General features: G+C 44.4%; 1 protein-coding gene across 7 annotated transcripts in view; it reads right to left on the reverse strand.

The window, feature by feature from the left end:
* The window catches only part of LOC128694147 (tyrosine-protein phosphatase non-receptor type 13), a 419,661-nt gene that overhangs the window by 341,401 nt on the left and 60,806 nt on the right, over nt 1-17,454 (reverse strand). The window contains exon 2 of one of the 7 annotated variants that reach the window (XM_070093629.1): nt 5,898-5,934. The exons of the other annotated variants lie outside the window; for them this stretch is intronic. The gene's annotated coding sequence lies outside the window, so the exon portion shown is untranslated. The remainder of the gene's footprint in view (nt 1-5,897; nt 5,935-17,454) is intronic. 7 annotated transcript variants of the gene reach the window in all.

A 17,454-nucleotide genomic window follows, 5' to 3' on the forward strand; every position in this document is an offset into this window, starting at 1 on the left:
GAGGATGATGATGGAGGGAGAGAGGATGATGATGGAGGGAGAGAGGATGATGGAGGGAGAGAGGGTGATGATGGAGTGTGATGGAGGGTGGAGGGTGATGATGGAGGGTGGAGGGTGATGATGGAGGGAGAGAGGGTGGGAGGGTGATGGAGAAGAAATGGTAATGAAAGAGGATAGGAAGATGATGCAGTGGAGTGAGGAAGTGATGGAAGAAGAATAATGGAGGGTGGTAATGACAGGAGGGAGTCATAGATGGGGGGAGAGCGATAGTGATGGAGTGAGGCAGTGATGGCGAGAGTGATGGAGAGTGGAGTAAGAGGGAGAGAGATTAGAGTGAGGATGGGGAAAGGAGAGTAAGGGTAAGGGAGAGTAAGAGTAAGGGTAATGGAAAGAGCAAGGGTAATGGAAAGAGTAAGGGAGAGTAAGAGTAAGGGTAATGGAAAGAGTAAGGGAGAGTAAGATTAAGGGAGAGTAATAATAAGGGACAGTAAGAATAAGGGAGAGTAAGAGTAAGGGAAATTAAGGGAAAGAGTAAAGGAGGTTAAGAGTAAGAGAGAGCAAGTGTAAGGGAGAATAAGAGTAAGGTTAAGGGAGAGTAAGAGATAGTAAAAGGGTACAGGCGAGTAAGTGTAAGGGAAAGGGAGAGTAAGAGTAAGGATAAGGGAGAGTAAGAGTAAGGGAGGGTAAGAGTAAGAGTGACTAAGGATAAGGGAGAGTAAGAGTAAGGGAGAGTAAGGGTAAGGAAGAGTAATTGTAAGGGAGAGTAAGAGTAAGGGAGAGTAAGAGTAAGGGAGAGTAAGAGTAAAGGAGAGTAAGGGTAAGGGAGAGTAAGAGTAAGGGATAGTAAGAGTAAGGGAGAGTAGGAGTAAGGGAGAGTAAGAGTGACTAAGGATAAGGGAGAGCAAGAGTAAGGGTAAGAGTAAGAGTGACTAAGGATAAGGGAGAGTAAGAGTAAGGAAGAGTAAGAGTAAAGGAGAGTGAGAGTAAGGGAGAGAAAGAGTAAGGGAGAGTAAGAGTAAGGGAGAGTAAGAGTAAGGGTAAGAGTGACTAAGAATAAGGGAGAGTAAGAGTAAGGGAGAGTAAGAGTAGAGTAAGAGTGAGAGTAAGAGTAAAGGAGAGTAAGGGAGAGTAAGAGTAAGGTAGAGTAAGGGTAAAGGAGAGTAAGGGTAAGGGAGAGTAAGTGTAAGGGAGAGTAAGGGAGAGTAAGAGTAAGGGAGAGTAAGAGTAAGGGAGAGTAAGAGTAAGGTAGAGTAAGGGTAAAGGAGAGTAAGGGTAAGGGAGAGTAAGGGTAAGGGAGAGTAAGGGTAAGGGAGAGTAAGAGTAAGGGAGAGTAAGAGTAAGGGTAAGAGTGACTAAGAATAAGGGAGAGTAAGAGTAAGGGAGAGTAAGAGTAAAGGAGAGTAAGAGTGAGAGTAAGAGTAAAGGAGAGTAAGGGAGAGTAAGAGTAAGGTAGAGTAAGGGTAAAGGAGAGTAAGGGTAAGGGAGAGTAAGTGTAAGGGAGAGTAAGAGTAAGGGAGAGTAAGAGTAAGGGAGAGTAAGAGTAAGGGAGAGTAAGAGTAAGGTAGAGTAAGGGTAAAGGAGAGTAAGGGTAAGGGAGAGTAAGAGTAAGGGAGAGTAAGAGTAAGGGAGAGTAAGAGTAAGAGTAAAGGAGAGTAAGAGTAAGGGAGTAAGAGTAAGGGAGAGTAAGAGTAAAGGAGAGTAAGAGTAAGGGAGAGTAAGAGCAAGGTAGAGTAAGGGTAAAGGAGAGTAAGGGTAAAGGAGAGTAAGAGTAAGGGAGAGTAAGAGTAAGGGAGAGTAAGAGAAAGGGAGAGTAAGAGTAAGGGAGAGTAAGGGTAAGCAAGAGTAAGAGTAAGGGAGAGTAAGGGTAAGAGTAAGAGTGACTAAGGATAAGGGAGAGTAAGAGTAAGGGAGAGTAAGGGTAAAGGAGAGTAAGGGTAAGGGAGAGTAAGTGTAAGGGAGAGTAAGAGTAAGGGAGAGTAAGGGTAAGTGAGAGTAAGGGTAAGGGAGAGAAAGGGTAAGGGAGGGTAAGGGAGAGTAAGAGTAAGAGTAAGGGAGAGTAAGGGTAAGGGAGAGTAAGGGTAAGGGAGAGTAAGGGTAAGGGAGAGTAAGAGTAAGGGAGAGTAAGAGTAAGGGTAAGGGAGAGTAAGGGTAAGGGAGAGTAAGAGTGAGGGATAGTAAGAGTAAGGAAGAGTAAGGGTAAGGGAGAGTAAGGGTAAGGGAGAGTAAGGCTAAGGGAGAGAAAGGGTAAGGGAGAGTAAGGGTAAGGGAGAGTAAGAGTAAGGGAGATTAAGAGTAAGGGAGAGTAAGTGTAAGGGAGAGTAAGAGTAAGGGAGAGTAAGGGTAAGTGAGAGTAAGGGTAAGGGAGAGTAAGAGTAAGGGAGAGTAAGAGTAAGGGAGAGTAAGGGTAAGGGAGAGTAAGAGTAAGAGTAAGGGAGAGTAAGAGTAAGGGAGAGTAAGAGTAAGGGAGAGTAAGAGTAAGGGAGAGTAAGGGTAAGGGAGAGTAAGAGTTAGGGAGGGTAAGGGTAAGGGAGAGTAAGAGTAAGGGAGAGTAAGGGTAAGGGAGAGTAAGGGTAAGGGAGAGTAAGGGTAAGGGAGATTAAGGGTAAGGGAGAGTAAGAGTAAGGGAGAGTAAGAGTAAGGGAGAGTAAGGGTAAGGGAGAGAAAGGGTAAGGGAGGGTAAGGGAGAGTAAGAGTAAGGGAGAGTAAGAGTAAGGGAGAGTAAGGGTAAGGGAGAGTAAGTGTAAGGGAGAGTAAGAGTAAGGGAGAGTAAGAGTAAGGGTAAGGGAGAGTAAGGGTAAGGGAGAGTAAGAGTGAGGGATAGTAAGAGTAAGGAAGAGTAAGAGTAAGGGAGAGCAAGGGTAAGGGAGAGTAAGGGTAAGGGAGAGTAAGGCTAAGGGAGAGAAAGGGTAAGGGAGAGTAAGGGTAAGGGAGAGTAAGAGTAAGGGAGATTAAGAGTAAGGGAGAGTAAGGGTAAGGGAGAGTAAGAGTAAGGGAGAGTAAGGGTAAGTGAGAGTAAGGGTAAGGGAGAGTAAGAGTAAGGGAGAGTAAGAGTAAGGGAGAGTAAGAGTAAGGGAGAGTAAGGGTAAGGGAGAGTAAGAGTAAGGGAGAGTAAGAGTAAGGGAGAGTAAGAGTAAGGGAGAGTAAGAGTAAGGGAGAGTAAGGGTAAGGGAGAGTAAGAGTAAGGGAGGGTAAGGGTAAGGGAGAGTAAGAATAAGGGAGAGTAAGGGTAAGGGAGAGTAAGGGTAAGGGAGAGTAAGGGTAAGGGAGAGTAAGAGTAAGGGAGAGTAAGAGTAAGGGAGAGTAAGGGTAAGGGAGAGTAAGGGTAAGGGAAAGTAAAAGGGAGAGTAAGAGTAAGGGAGAGAAAGAGTAAGGGAGAGTAAGAGTAAGGGTGAGTAAGGGTAAGGGAGAGTAAGAGTAAGGGAGAGTAAGAGTAAGGGAGAGTAAGAGTAAGGGAGAGTAAGAGTAAAGGAGAGTAAGAGTAAGGGAGAGTAAGGGTAAGGGAGAGTAAGAGTAAGGGAGAGTAAGAGTAAGGGAGAGTAAGAGTAAGGGATAGTAAGAGTAAGGGAGAGTAAGGGTAAGGGAGAGTAAGGGTAAGGGAGAGTAAGAGTAAGGGAGAGTAAGCGTAAAAGAGAGTAAGGATAAGGGAGAGTAAGAGTAACGGTAAGGGAGAGTAAGAGTAAGGGAGAGTAAGAGTAAGGGAGAGTAAGAGTAAGGGAGAGTAAGCAGATGGATGGAACAAAATGGTTGGAACTGACAAATGTTTTTGACATCCGATGGATTTTATGTGACTGAGATTGGGAGAGCAGGGAGAATATGGAGAAGAGGGAGAAGGGAGAGCAGGGAGAACATGGAGAAGGGAGAGCAGGGAGAACATGGAGAAGAGGGAGAAGGGAGAGCAGGGAGAACATGGAGAAGTGGGAGAAGGGAGAGCAGGGAGAACATGGAGAAGGGAGAGCAGGGAGAACATGGAGAAGAGGGAGAAGAGAGTATAGAGGAGAGTTAAGAGTGTAACAGCTGCAGACACTCGCACTGCTGCTCCTCCTCACTCTTACAAAAATTATCAACAATTTTAAAAGTATCAGAAAGAATAATTTTTTTTACATCTTGTAAGTTATTCATTTTTTTTCATTATTTTTTGCACCATAACATTGTACAGTTTGTGGAGCATAACTCTGCCATGGTTACACGCACATACATAAACACACACACACACATACACACACACACGCACACATACATACACACATACATAAACATACACATACACACACACACACACACACACACACACACACACACACACACATACACACACACACACACACACACACACATTCACACACACACACACACACACATACACACACACGCACAAGGCTCTCGCTCCCCCAACCCCAATATTCTTGCATGACCACAATGATAGAAAAGAAACTTAAAGTTTGGTACACAAACGCGGATGGAATAACAAATAAACATGAGGAGTGGAACGAAAGAATCAGTGAGAAATACCCAGACATCATAGCAGTCACAGAAACAAAACTTGCTGAGACAATAACAGACACAATCTTCCCAACGGGATATCAGATCCTGTGGAAAGATAGAAGCAGTAGAGGGGGAGGAGGGGTTGCACTGCTCATAAAACACCGATGGGGATTTGAGGAAATGGAAGGCATGGACATGATTGGAGAAAGAGACTACATTGTAGATACAATTCAGTCCGGAGAACAAAGTAGTCATTGGAGTGATGTATAACCCACCACAGAACTGCAGGAGGCCAAGAGAGGAGTACGAAGAAAACAACAGGGTGATGGTGGACACACTGGCTGAGGTGGCAAGAAGAGCTCACTCGAGCAGAGCAAAGTTACTGGTAATGGGCGATTTCAACCACAGGGAGATCGACTGGGAAAACCTCGAGCCACATGGGGGTCCCGAAACATGGAGAGCCAAGATGATGGATGTGGTACTTGAAAACCTCATGCATCAACATGTCAGGGACACAACCAGAGAGAGTGAGGGGAGGATGAGCCAGCAAGACTGGATCTTGTGTTCACCCTGAGCAGTTCAGACATTGAGGACATCACTTATGAGAGGCCCCTTGGAGCTAGCGATCACGTGGTTCTGAGCTTTGATTATATAGTAGAGTTACAAGTGGAGAAGGTAAAAGGAACTGAAAGGGACAGGCCAAACTATAAAAGGGGGGACTACACAGGTATGAGAAACTTCCTTCAGGAGGTTCAGTGGGACAGAGAAATGGTAGGAAAATCAGTAAACGAGATGATGGAATATGTGGCAACAAAGTGCAAGGAGGCAGAGGAAAGGTTTGTTCCCAAGGGAAACAGAAATAATAGGAAGACCAAAACGAGTCCTTGGTTTACCCGAAGGTGTATGGAGGCAAAAACTAAGTGCAACAGAGAATGGAAAAGGTACAGGAAGCATAGGACCCAGGAAAACAAGGAGATTAGTAGAAGAGCTAGAAACGAGTATGCACAGATAAGGAGGGAGGCCAAGCGACAGTATGAAAACGACATAGCATCGAAAGTCAAATCTGACCCGAAATTGCTGTATAGCCACATTAGGAGGAAGACAACAGTCAAGGACCAGGTGATAAGGCTGAGGAAAGAAGGTGGAGAACTCACAAGAAACGATCAAGAGGTATGTGAGGAGCTCAACACGAGATTTAAGGAAGTATTTACAGTAGAGACAGGAAGGCCTCTGGGGGGACAGACCAGATGGGGACACCAGCAAGGAATACACCAACAAGTGTTGGACGGCATACATACAGATGAGAAGGAGGTGAAGAAACTGCTAAGGGACATCGATACCTCAAAGGCAATGGGACCGAACATCTCCCCGTGGGTCCTTAGAGAGGGAGCAGATATGTTGTGCGTGCCACTTACCACAATCTTCAACACGTCCCTGGAAACTGGCCCACACCTGAGGTATGGAAGACGGCAAATGTAGTTCCCATTTTTAAAAAAGGAGACAGAAAAGAGGCACTAAACTATAGACCTGTGTCATTGACGTGTATAGTATGCAAAGTTATGGAGAAGATTATCAGGAGGAGAGTGGTGGAGCACCTGGAACGGAACAAGAGTATAAATGCCAACCAGCACGGATTCATGGAAGGCAAATCCTGTGTCACAAACATTCTGGAGTTTTATGATAAAATAACAGAAGACACGAGAGAGAGGGGTGGGTTGACTGCATCTTCTTGGACTGCAAGAAGGCCTTTGACACAGTTCCTCACAAGAGATTAGTGCAGAAGCTAGAGCATCAGGCGCATATAACAGGAAGGGCACTGCAATGGATCAGAGAATACCTGACAGGGAGGCAACAACGAGTCATGGTACGTAATGATGTATCACAGTGGGCACCTGTGACGAGCGGGGTCCCACAGGGGTCGGTCCTAGGACCAGTGCTATTTTTGGTATATGTGAACGACATGATGGAAGGGTTAGACTCAGAAGTGTCCCTGTTTGCAGATGATGTGAAGTTAATGAGGAGAATTAAATCAGATGAGGACCAGGCAGGACTTCAAAGAGACCTGGACAGGCTGGACACCTGGTCCAGCAAATGGCTTCTAGAATTTAATCCTGCCAAATGCAAAGTCATGAAGATAGGGGAAGGGCACAGAAGACCACAGAGTATAGGTTAGGTGGCCAAAGACTGCAAACCTCACTCAAGGAGAAAGATCTTGGGGTGAGTATAACACCGAGCATGTCTCCGGAAGCACACATCAGTCAGATAACTGCTGCAGCATATGGGCGCCTGGCAAACCTGAGAACAGCATTCCGATACCTTAGTAAGGAATCGTTCAAGACACTGTACACAGTGTATGTCAGGCCCATACTGGAGTATGCAGCACCTGTTTGGAACCCGCACTTGATAAAGCACGTCAAGAAACTAGAGAAGGTACAAAGGTTTGCGACAAGGTTAGTTCCAGAACTAAGGGGACTGCCCTATGAAGAAAGATTAAGGGAAATCGGCCTGACGACACTGGAGGACAGAAGGGTCAGGGGAGACATGATAACGACATATAAAATACTGCGTGGAATAGACAAGGTGGACAAAGACAGGATGTTCCAGGGAGGGGACACAGAAACAAGAGGCCACAATTGGAAGTTGAAGACACAAATGTGTCAGAGAGATATTAGGAAGTATTTCTTCAGTCATAGAGATGTCAGGCAGTGGAGTAGCCTAGAAAATGACGTAGTGGAGGCAGGAACCATACACAGTTTTAAGAAGAGGTTTGATGAAGCTCATGGAGCGGGGAGAGAGAGGGCCCAGTAGCAACCGGTGAAGAGGCGGGGCCAGGAGCTAAGACTCGACCCCTGCAACCACAAATAGGTGAGTATACATACACACACACATACACACACACACACACACACACACACACACACACACACACACACACACACACATACACACACATATGTGGGAGTTCGATACGTGGATAGGGTAAAGTAATACTCACGTAGGCTGGTAGTACGTATAATTACAGATAATGTGGGGAGCGCCCTAACAGCCGTAACCTTGTCTCTCTTGCTCACTCTCGTAAAACTGACTGGCCGCCCACAGTACCCATATGTGAGGGGGTCTTGCTGTGGTCAGCACAATATGAATAGACAGTGACTCAGGCAGAGACGGTTGGTAGTGAGTCAACTACTGGTACACTGGTTACTGGTAACTGGTTACTACTACTGAGACACACACACATACATACACACATATACACACACACACACACATACACACACACATACACACACACACATACACACATACACACACATATACACACACACACATACACACACATACACATACACACACATACACATACACACACACACATACACATACACACACACACACACACACACACACACACACACACACACACACACACACACACACACACACACACATACATACACACACACATACACACACACACACAAGCTGAAGACACAGATGAATCACAGGGATGTTAGGAAGTATTTCTTCAGCCACAGAGTAATCAGTAAGTGGAATAGTTTGGGAAGCGATGTAGTGGAGGCAGGATCCATACATAGCTTTAAGCAGAGGTATGATAAAGCTCACGGCTCAGGGAGAGTGACCTAGTAGCGATCAGTGAAGAGGCGGGGGCCAGGAGCTCGGACTCGACCCCCGCAACCTCAACTAGGTGAGTACACACACACACACATATACACACATACACACACACACATACACACACACATACACACACACACACACACACACACACACACACACACACACACACACACACACACACACACACACACACACACACACACACACACACACACACACACACACACACACACATACTGGGAACATCTCCTGAGGTGCACATCAACCAAACTGCTGCAGCATACGGGAGCCTGGCAAACCTAAGAACAGCATTCCGACATCATTTAGGACCCTGTACACTGTGTACGTTAGGCCCATATTGGAGTATGCAGCGCCAGTTTGGAATCCACACTTAGCCAAGGATGTAAGGAAACTAGAGAAAGTGCAGAGGTTTGCAACAAGACTAGTCCCGGAGCTAAGGGGTATGTCCAACGAGGAGAGGTTAAGGAAAATCGACCTGACGACACTGGAAAACAGGAGAGTTAGGGGGATATGATAACGACATATAAAATACTGAGAGGTATAGACAAGGTGGACAGAAACAGGATGTTCCAGAGATGGGACACAGCAACAAGGGGTCACAGTTGGAAGTTGAAGACTCAGATGAACCACATGGATGTTAAGAAGTATTTCTTCAGTCACAGAGTTGTCAGGAAGTGGAATAGCCTGGGTAGTGATGTAGTGGAGGCAGGATCCATACATAGCTTTAAGAAGAGGTATGATAAAGCTCACGGAGCAAGAAAAGTGACCGGGTAGCGGCCAAGTGAAGAGGCGGGTCCAGGAGCTGTGAATCGACCCCCACAACCACAACTAGATGAGCACACACCCACACGTGTGGAAGTCACGGCTCTGCACTGCAAGACACTGACATCAAACAAATATCGAAGATAATTCATTATCCAAGATAATTCTGGGTTATCCAGGATAATCCAGAATTATCCTGGATGAAAGAGGATTATCTCGAAGGACTTCTAGAACACTGTGGAAACTAATGGTAGTTCATTAAAAGAAGCAAATCTGTTGGGACCTACTCATTTCTGCAACATTGCAAGCGTCTGATGCGTTGATTGCAACACGAAAGGCCTGGAGCTATCGTTCAACTTCCCCCGTTGTTGTTTTGCATCCTGTATAGCTTGATCGCGATTTTTGCACATATATATATATATATATATATATATATATATATATATATATATATATATATATATGTGTGTGTGTGTGTGTGTGTGTGTGTGTGTGTGTGTGTGTGTATATAATATATATATATATATATATATATATATATATATATATATATATATATATATATATATATATATATATATAATATCGTCTTCATGAGGAAGTGGAACAGAATTCTTCCTCCGTAAGCCATGCGTGTCGTAAGAGGCGACTAAAATGCCAGGAGCAAGGGGCTAGTAACTCCTTATCCTGTATGCATTACTAAAGTTGAAAAGAGAATTTTTTCTTTCTTTTTAGGTCACCATGCATCGGTGGGATACGGCCAGTTTGTTGATTGAAATATATATCGTGCCGAATAGGTAAAACCTGCTATTTTGGCTTAAACAGCAACGCTCTTCTTGTCGAATAAGACAAGCGAAAATTTGTGTATGCAATAATTTCGCAAAATTCATTCTGAACCTAACAAAAAAAAATATATTTCATTGTGTTCATGAAATTATTGTAAACTTATCTAAAATATATTTCGTTGGATTAGGCTAAATTAAATTTCGCTTGTTATAATAAGGCTAAGGTTCTTTTGGTACAAAATCATTAATTTTTACACTAACATAAATTAAAATAATATATCTTTAAACGTTTAAGAGAAAATTTTAGAAAGGACTTAATTTTAAATGAGTTCTTGCTAATTGACCAAATTTACCTATTCGGCACGACATATATATTATATATACACACATTTATGATGAATACATTGGTGTAACACTCGTCTTAATATTGTTCATCACTGGTGTTGTCACCTCAACACTGGTACAATCCCCGGTACGAGTGGAAGCATTAGACCTAATTTGCCCGTAATGTTCAGCATAACAAGCGGCTTTCTATATAGTAGTATGTCATTAATGTCAGCTATGGTCTATATACTTTGTACATGTACTTGTAGAAATAAAGATTATTACTATTAACCTAGGAATCGAACCGTATCCAGGAGCATAAACTAACCCAGGAGCATACACTAACCCAGGAGCATACACTAACCCAAGAACATACACTAACCCAGGAGCATACACTAACCCAGGAGCATAAACTAACCCAGGAGCATACACTAACCCAGGAGCATAAATTAACCCAGGAGCATACACTAACCCAGGAACATACACTAACCCAGGAGCATAAACCCAGGAGCATACACTAACCCAGGAGCATACACTAACCCAGGAGCATAAACTAACCCAGGAGCATACACTAACCCAGGAGCATACACTAACCCAGGAGCATACACTAACCCAGGAGCATACACTAACCCAGGAGCATACACTAACCCAGGAGCATAAACTAACCCAGGAGCATAAACTAACCCAGGAACATACACTAATCCAGGAGCATACACTAACCCAGGAGCATAAACTAACCCAGGAAGATACACTAACCCAGGGGCATACACTAACCCAGGAGCATACACTAACCCAGGAACCTGTGACGTACTTGTGACTGGTTCTGAGGGTTATTCTACCCTGCAGCACGGTCTGGAACCAGGCTTCATGGCTGACTGCCTGGTCAACCAGGTTGTTTGTGCTAGCGACCCCTACGCCCACATAACCATTTCAACCCGGCTGATCCAGCACTGGCAGCAGGAAGCTGTCCACTTTCCCGAAACGTCTAGCTTCGTTTCAGCAGTATTTCTGATACTGGCTGGTAAAATGTTGCAGAGTCTTGCACCATACTTGTTGACATTTCTAACTGACCCCATATTCTTCCTGCTCTTCACTGGCTCTCTTCTATACTCTCTCCCATATCTTTCACTCCAGTAAGTTATTATAGCAGTGTGCAGGTTATGGACCATTTCATCGGTGTGGTCGACATACATATTACCAACGTAATAAGATCACAGTAAACAGGTGATATCACAATATGCAAAACCACCACCGTGATAATGTGAGAAATCACGAAAGCGCTTGGAATTTCACTGTTTTTTCACAGTGGTTGTTTTGCATGTATCAAGTATTCCTCTCTTCTCCGTTCCACAGAGAATAATCCAAGTACCATGTAGCGTTCCCAATAAGCTTGATATTTTTATTATCTGCGAGCAGTATACAATCTTTGTGAACATTATCCAGCTCTGATGTCTCTCCTGCCTTCAGAGGTGCTATGATGAATGGATCTCTGAACATTATCCAGCTCTGATGTCTCTCCTGTCTTCAGAGGTGCTATGATGAATGGATCTCTGAACATTATCCAGCTCTGATGTCTCTCCTGCCTTCAGAGGTGCTATGATGAATGGATCTCTGAACATTATCCAGCTCTGATGTCTCTCCTGTCTTCAGAGGTGCTATGATGAATGGATCTCTGAACATTATCCAGCTCTGATGTCTCTCCTGCCTTCAGAGGTGCTATTATGAATGGATCTCTGAACATTATCCAGCTCTGACATCTCTCCTGCCTTCAGAGGTGCTATGATGAATGGATCTCTGAACATTATCCAGCTCTGATATCTCTCCTGCCTTCAGAGGTGCTATGATGAATGGATCTCTGAACATTATCCAGCTCTGATATCTCTCCTGCCTTCAGAGGTGCTATGATGAATGGATCTCTGAACATTATTCAGCTCTGATATCTCTCCTGCCTTCAGAGGTGCTATGATGAATGGATCTCTGAACATTATCCAGCTCTGATATCTCTCCTGCCTTCAGAGGTGCTATGATGAATGGATCTCTGAACATTATCCAGTTCTGATATCTCTCCTGCCTTCAGAGGTGCTATGATGAATGGATCTCTGAACATTATCCAGTTCTGATATCTCTCCTGCCTTCAGAGGTGCTATGATGAATGGATCTCTGAACATTATCCAGCTCTGATATCTCTCCTGCCTTCAGAGGTGCTATGATGAATGGATCTCTGAACATTATCCAGTTCTGATATCTCTCCTGCCTTCAGAGGTGCTATGATAAATGGATCTCTGAACATTATCCAGCTCTGATATCTCTCCTGCCTTCAGAGGTGCTATGATGAATGGATCTCTGAACATTATCCAGCTCTGATATCTCTCCTGCCTTCAGAGGTGCTATGATGAATGGATCTCTGAACATTATCCAGCTCTGATATCTCTCCTGCCTTCAGAGGTGCTATGATAAATGGATCTCTGAACATTATCCAGTTCTGATATCTCTCCTGCCTTCAGAGGTGCTATGATGAATGGATCTCTGAACATTATCCAGTTCTGATATCTCTCCTGCCTTCAGAGGTGCTATGATGAATGGATCTCTGAACATTATCCAGCTCTGATATCTCTCCTGCCTTCAGAGGTGCTATGATGAATGGATCTCTGAACATTATCCAGCTCTGATATCTCTCCTGCCTTCAGAGGTGCTATGATGAATGGATCTCTGAACATTATCCAGTTCTGATATCTCTCCTGCCTTCAGAGGTGCTATGAGCAATGAACAATGTACAAGTATCGTGACAACAAAAGCCATTTGAACAGTACCTTCAATCCTGTTGCTTCTTTTGTTTCGAAAATCCTGATAATATACTTCAATCATTTTCCTATAATTTGTGACACTTGCCTTTATTCTACCTTCATAACACGTGAACCTAACCTGTGCTTCACCTGTGATTGTCCTACCCTCGCGGCCAGGCCTGGGGACTGGTTTTTCTGGTGATTGCCTATTCAGTCAAGCTGTTAGTGCTGGCGACACACTGGCCCACATATCCATCACAGCCTGATTGATCTGGCAATTGGCAGAAGTGTTGGTCGAGTTTTCCCTTGAAAACTTTTACAGTTGTCTAGGTGATATTCCTGATATCTGCCGGTAGCAGGTTGATATCTGCCGGTAGCAGGTTGATATCTGCCGGTAGCAAGTTGATATCTGCTGGTAGCAGGTTGATATCTGCCGGTAGCAAGTTGATATCTGCTGGTAGAAGGTTGATATCTGCCGGTAGCAGGTTGATATCTGCTGGTAGAAGGTTGATATCTGCCGGTAGCAGGTTGATATCTGCTGGTAGAAGGTTGATATCTGCCGGTAGCAGGTTGATATCTGCTGGTAGAAGGTTGATATCTGCCGGTAGCAGGTTGATATCTTACGGTAGAAGGTTGATATCTGCCGGTAGCAGGTTGATATCTGCCGGTAGAAGGTTGATATCTGCCGGTAGCAGGTTGATATCTTCCGGTAGAAGGTTGATATCTGCCGGTAGCAGGTTGATATCTGCCGGTAGCAGGTTGATATCTGCTGGTAGCAGGTTGATATCTTCCGGTAGCAGGTTGATATCTGCCGGTAGCAGGTTGAGATCTGTCGGTAGTAGGTTCAATAGTCTTAGACCATGAATGCTGATGTAGCTCTCTCTTACTGTTCCCATAGCGCCCCTGCTTTTCACTGGCCCAATTTTACACTTCCTCTCGTTTATCTCACCACAGTACATTATGTCAGCGTGTAGAATTAGCCAGACTAGACCCTCAAATATCTTCCATGTATATATTATCAGGAATCTTGCTTTCTAACTGGTCTAACTTAGGAACCTAAGCTAGCCAAGGGTGACTAAGGTGAAACAGAGCACAAAATGCACGCAAAAAGGAATAAATGGGAAAGCGGGCAGATGAAATTTTAATTCTCTAACGAATCTAACGAAAGGTACAATAGTCAAATAAAATTGAAGTTTTGAATCCCTCTCCATTCCTTAAGACAGTACTCAACCCCAATGTTCTCTCTCATCCCTAAGACAGTATTCAACCCCAATGTTCTCTCTCATCCTGAAGACAATACTCAACCCCAATGTTCTCTCTCATCCCTAAGACAGTACTCAACCCCAATGTTCTCTCTCATCCCTAAGACAGTATTCAACCCCAATGTTCTCTCTCATCCTGAAGACAATACTCAACCCCAATGTTCTCTCTCATCCCTAAGACAGTATTCAACCCCAATGTTCTCTCTCATCCTGAAGACAGTACTCAACCCCAATGTTCTCTCTCATCCTGAAGACAATACTCAACCCCAATGTTCTCTCTCATCCCTAAGACAGTATTCAACCCCAATGTTCTCTCTCATCCTGAAGACAGTACTCAACCCCAATGTTCTCTCTCATCCTGAAGACAATACTCAACCCCAATGTTCTCTCTCATCCTTAAGACACAGTAGTCGACCCCAATGCTCTCTCTCATCCTGAAGACACAGTAGTCGACCTAAATGCTCTCTCTCATCCTTAAGACACAGTAGTCGACCCCAATGCTCTCTCATCCTGCAGACACAGTAGTCGACCTAAATGCTCTCTCTCATCCTTAAGACACAGTAGTCGACCCCAATGCTCTCTCTCATCCTGAAGACACAGTAGTCGACCTAAATGCTCTCTCTCATCCTTAAGACACAGTAGTCGACCCCAATGCTCTCTCATCCTGCAGACACAGTAGTCGACCCCAATGCTCTCTCTCATCCTGCAGACACAGTACTCAATCCCAATGTTCTCTCTCATCCTGAAAACACAGTAGTCGACCCCAATGTTCTCTCTCATCCCGAAAACACAGTAGTCGACCCCAATGTTCTCTCTCATCCTGAAAACACAGTAGTCGACCCCAATGCTCTCTCTCATCCTGAAGACACAGGTAGTTAACCTCAATGCTCTCTCTCATCCTGAAGACACAGTAGTCGACCCCAATGCTTTCTCTCATCCTGAAGACACAGCAGTCGACCCCAATGCTCTCTCTCATCCTGAAGACACAGTAGTCGACCTCAATGCTCTCTCTCATCCTGCAGACACAGAAGTCGACCACAATGCTCTCTCTCATCCTGCAGACACAGTATTCGACCACAATGCTCTCTCTCATCCTGAAGACACAGTAGTCTACCTAAATGCTCTCTCTCATCCTGCAGACACAGTAGTCGACCCCAATGCTCTCTCATCCTGCAGACACAGTAGTCGACCCCAATGCTCTCTCATCCTGCAGACACAGTAGTCGATTTCAATGCTCTCTCTCATCCTGAAGACACAGTTGACCCCAATGCTCTCTCTCATCCCGAAGACACAGGTAGTTAACCTCAATGCTCTCTGTCATCCTTAAGACACAGTAGTCGACCTCAATGCTCTCTCATCCTGCAGACACAGTAGTCGACCCCAATGCTCTCTCTCATCCTGCAGACACAGTACTCAATCCCAATGTTCTCTCTCATCCTGAAAACACAGTTGACCCCAATGCTCTCTCTCATCCCGAAGACACAGGTAGTTAACCTCAATGCTCTCTGTCATCCTGAAGACACAGTAGTCGACCTCAATGCTCTCTCTCATCCTGCAGACACAGAAGTCGACCACAATGCTCTCTCTCATCCTGCAGACACAGTATTCGACCACAATGCTCTCTCTCATCCTGAAGACACAGTAGTCGACCTAAATGCTCTCTCTCATCCTGAAGATACAGTAGTCGACCCCAATGCTCTCTCATCCTGCAGACACAGTAGTCGACCCCAATGCTCTCTCATCCTGCAGACACAGTAGTCGATTTCAATGCTCTCTCTCATCCTGAAGACACAGTTGACCCCAATGCTCTCTCTCATCCCGAAGACACAGGTAGTTAACCTCAATGCTCTCTGTCATCCTTAAGACACAGTAGTCGACCTCAATGCTCTCTCATCCTGCAGACACAGTAGTCGACCCCAATGCTCTCTCTCATCCTGCAGACACAGTACTCAATCCCAATGTTCTCTCTCATCCTGAAAACACAGTTGACCCCAATGCTCTCTCTCATCCCGAAGACACAGGTAGTTAACCTCAATGCTCTCTGTCATCCTGAAGACACAGTAGTCGACCCCAATGCTCTCTCTCATCCTGAAGACACAGCAGTCGACCCCAATGCTCTCTCTCATCCTGAAGACACAGTAGTCGACCCCAATGCTCTCTCTCATCCTGAAGACACAGCAGTCGACCCCAATGCTCTCTCTCATCCTGAAGACACAGCAGTCGACCCCAATGCTCTCTCTCATCCTGAAGACACAGCAGTCGACCCCAATGCTCTCTCTCATCCTGAAGACACAGTAGTCGACCTTAATGCTCTCTCTCATCCTAAAGACAGTACTCAACTCCAATGCTCTCCCTCATCCTGAAAGCACAGTACTCGTCACAATTCTCTCTCTCTCTCTCTCTCTCATCCTGAAGACACAGTACTCGCCCCAATTCTCTCTCTCGTCCTCATATCCAACACGTAGCTGTAAATCACAACAATATATCATGCTTTGAAAACGATACTAGAGCTCGTATGAGAGGTGTATCCGTTGGGGATCACGGAAAAAAAAAATATTCAAGCCGATATAAGCCAAGTCTTCCACTGAGCCACAGAAAACAATAAGATGTTCAAAGAGGGCAATTTCCAGCTACCCTCCAGCTAGGGGAAAACTGATAGATTAAAAACTTGAGTCGAGTATAAAACAAATTCAAACTATTTAATGCAGAGAAAGAAGGCGAGAGATTTGTTGATAATGTTAGATCTTACGTTGAAGCCCATCTAATGGAGATAAAGATGGGGAATTTCTTGATAATACTAGATCTTATGTTCAAGACAATTTAATGGAGATAAAGATGGGGAATTTGTTGATAATATTAGATCTTACGTTCAAGACAATTTAATGGAGATAAAGATGGGGGATTTGTTGATAATGTTAGATCTTACGTTCAAGACCATTTAATGGAGATAAAGGTAAGGGATTTGTTGATATTAGATCTTACGTTCAAGACCATTTAATGGAGATAAAGGTGGGGGATTTGTTGATAATATTAGATCTTACGTTCAAGGATTACAAGTGTTATCAGCACAACTGTAAAGCTGGATAAACAACTTTCACAACAAGAGATAAGACAAGGATAATCCCGTGTGTTGAAAATGGTATAAAATACCGACAAGTTGATGATGCGCAAGATGCATGTGCAACATTTGGGTATCTTTATTGTTGAAACATTTCGCCTACTCGGTAGGCGTCTTCAGTCAGATAACGGAATGAAGGCAGTAGAAGTGACGAGGTTAACATGTAATAAATCCATCAAACTATTCCTACGAGGCTGATGAACCGATGATATCTTTACCTCGTCATGACTCATGAAATCGTAATGACACGATTGCAAACAAGCCATACCACGGGTGGG

Source organism: Cherax quadricarinatus, chromosome 43, assembly GCF_038502225.1.
Source record: "Cherax quadricarinatus isolate ZL_2023a chromosome 43, ASM3850222v1, whole genome shotgun sequence".
NCBI classification, from domain to species: domain Eukaryota; kingdom Metazoa; phylum Arthropoda; class Malacostraca; order Decapoda; family Parastacidae; genus Cherax; species Cherax quadricarinatus.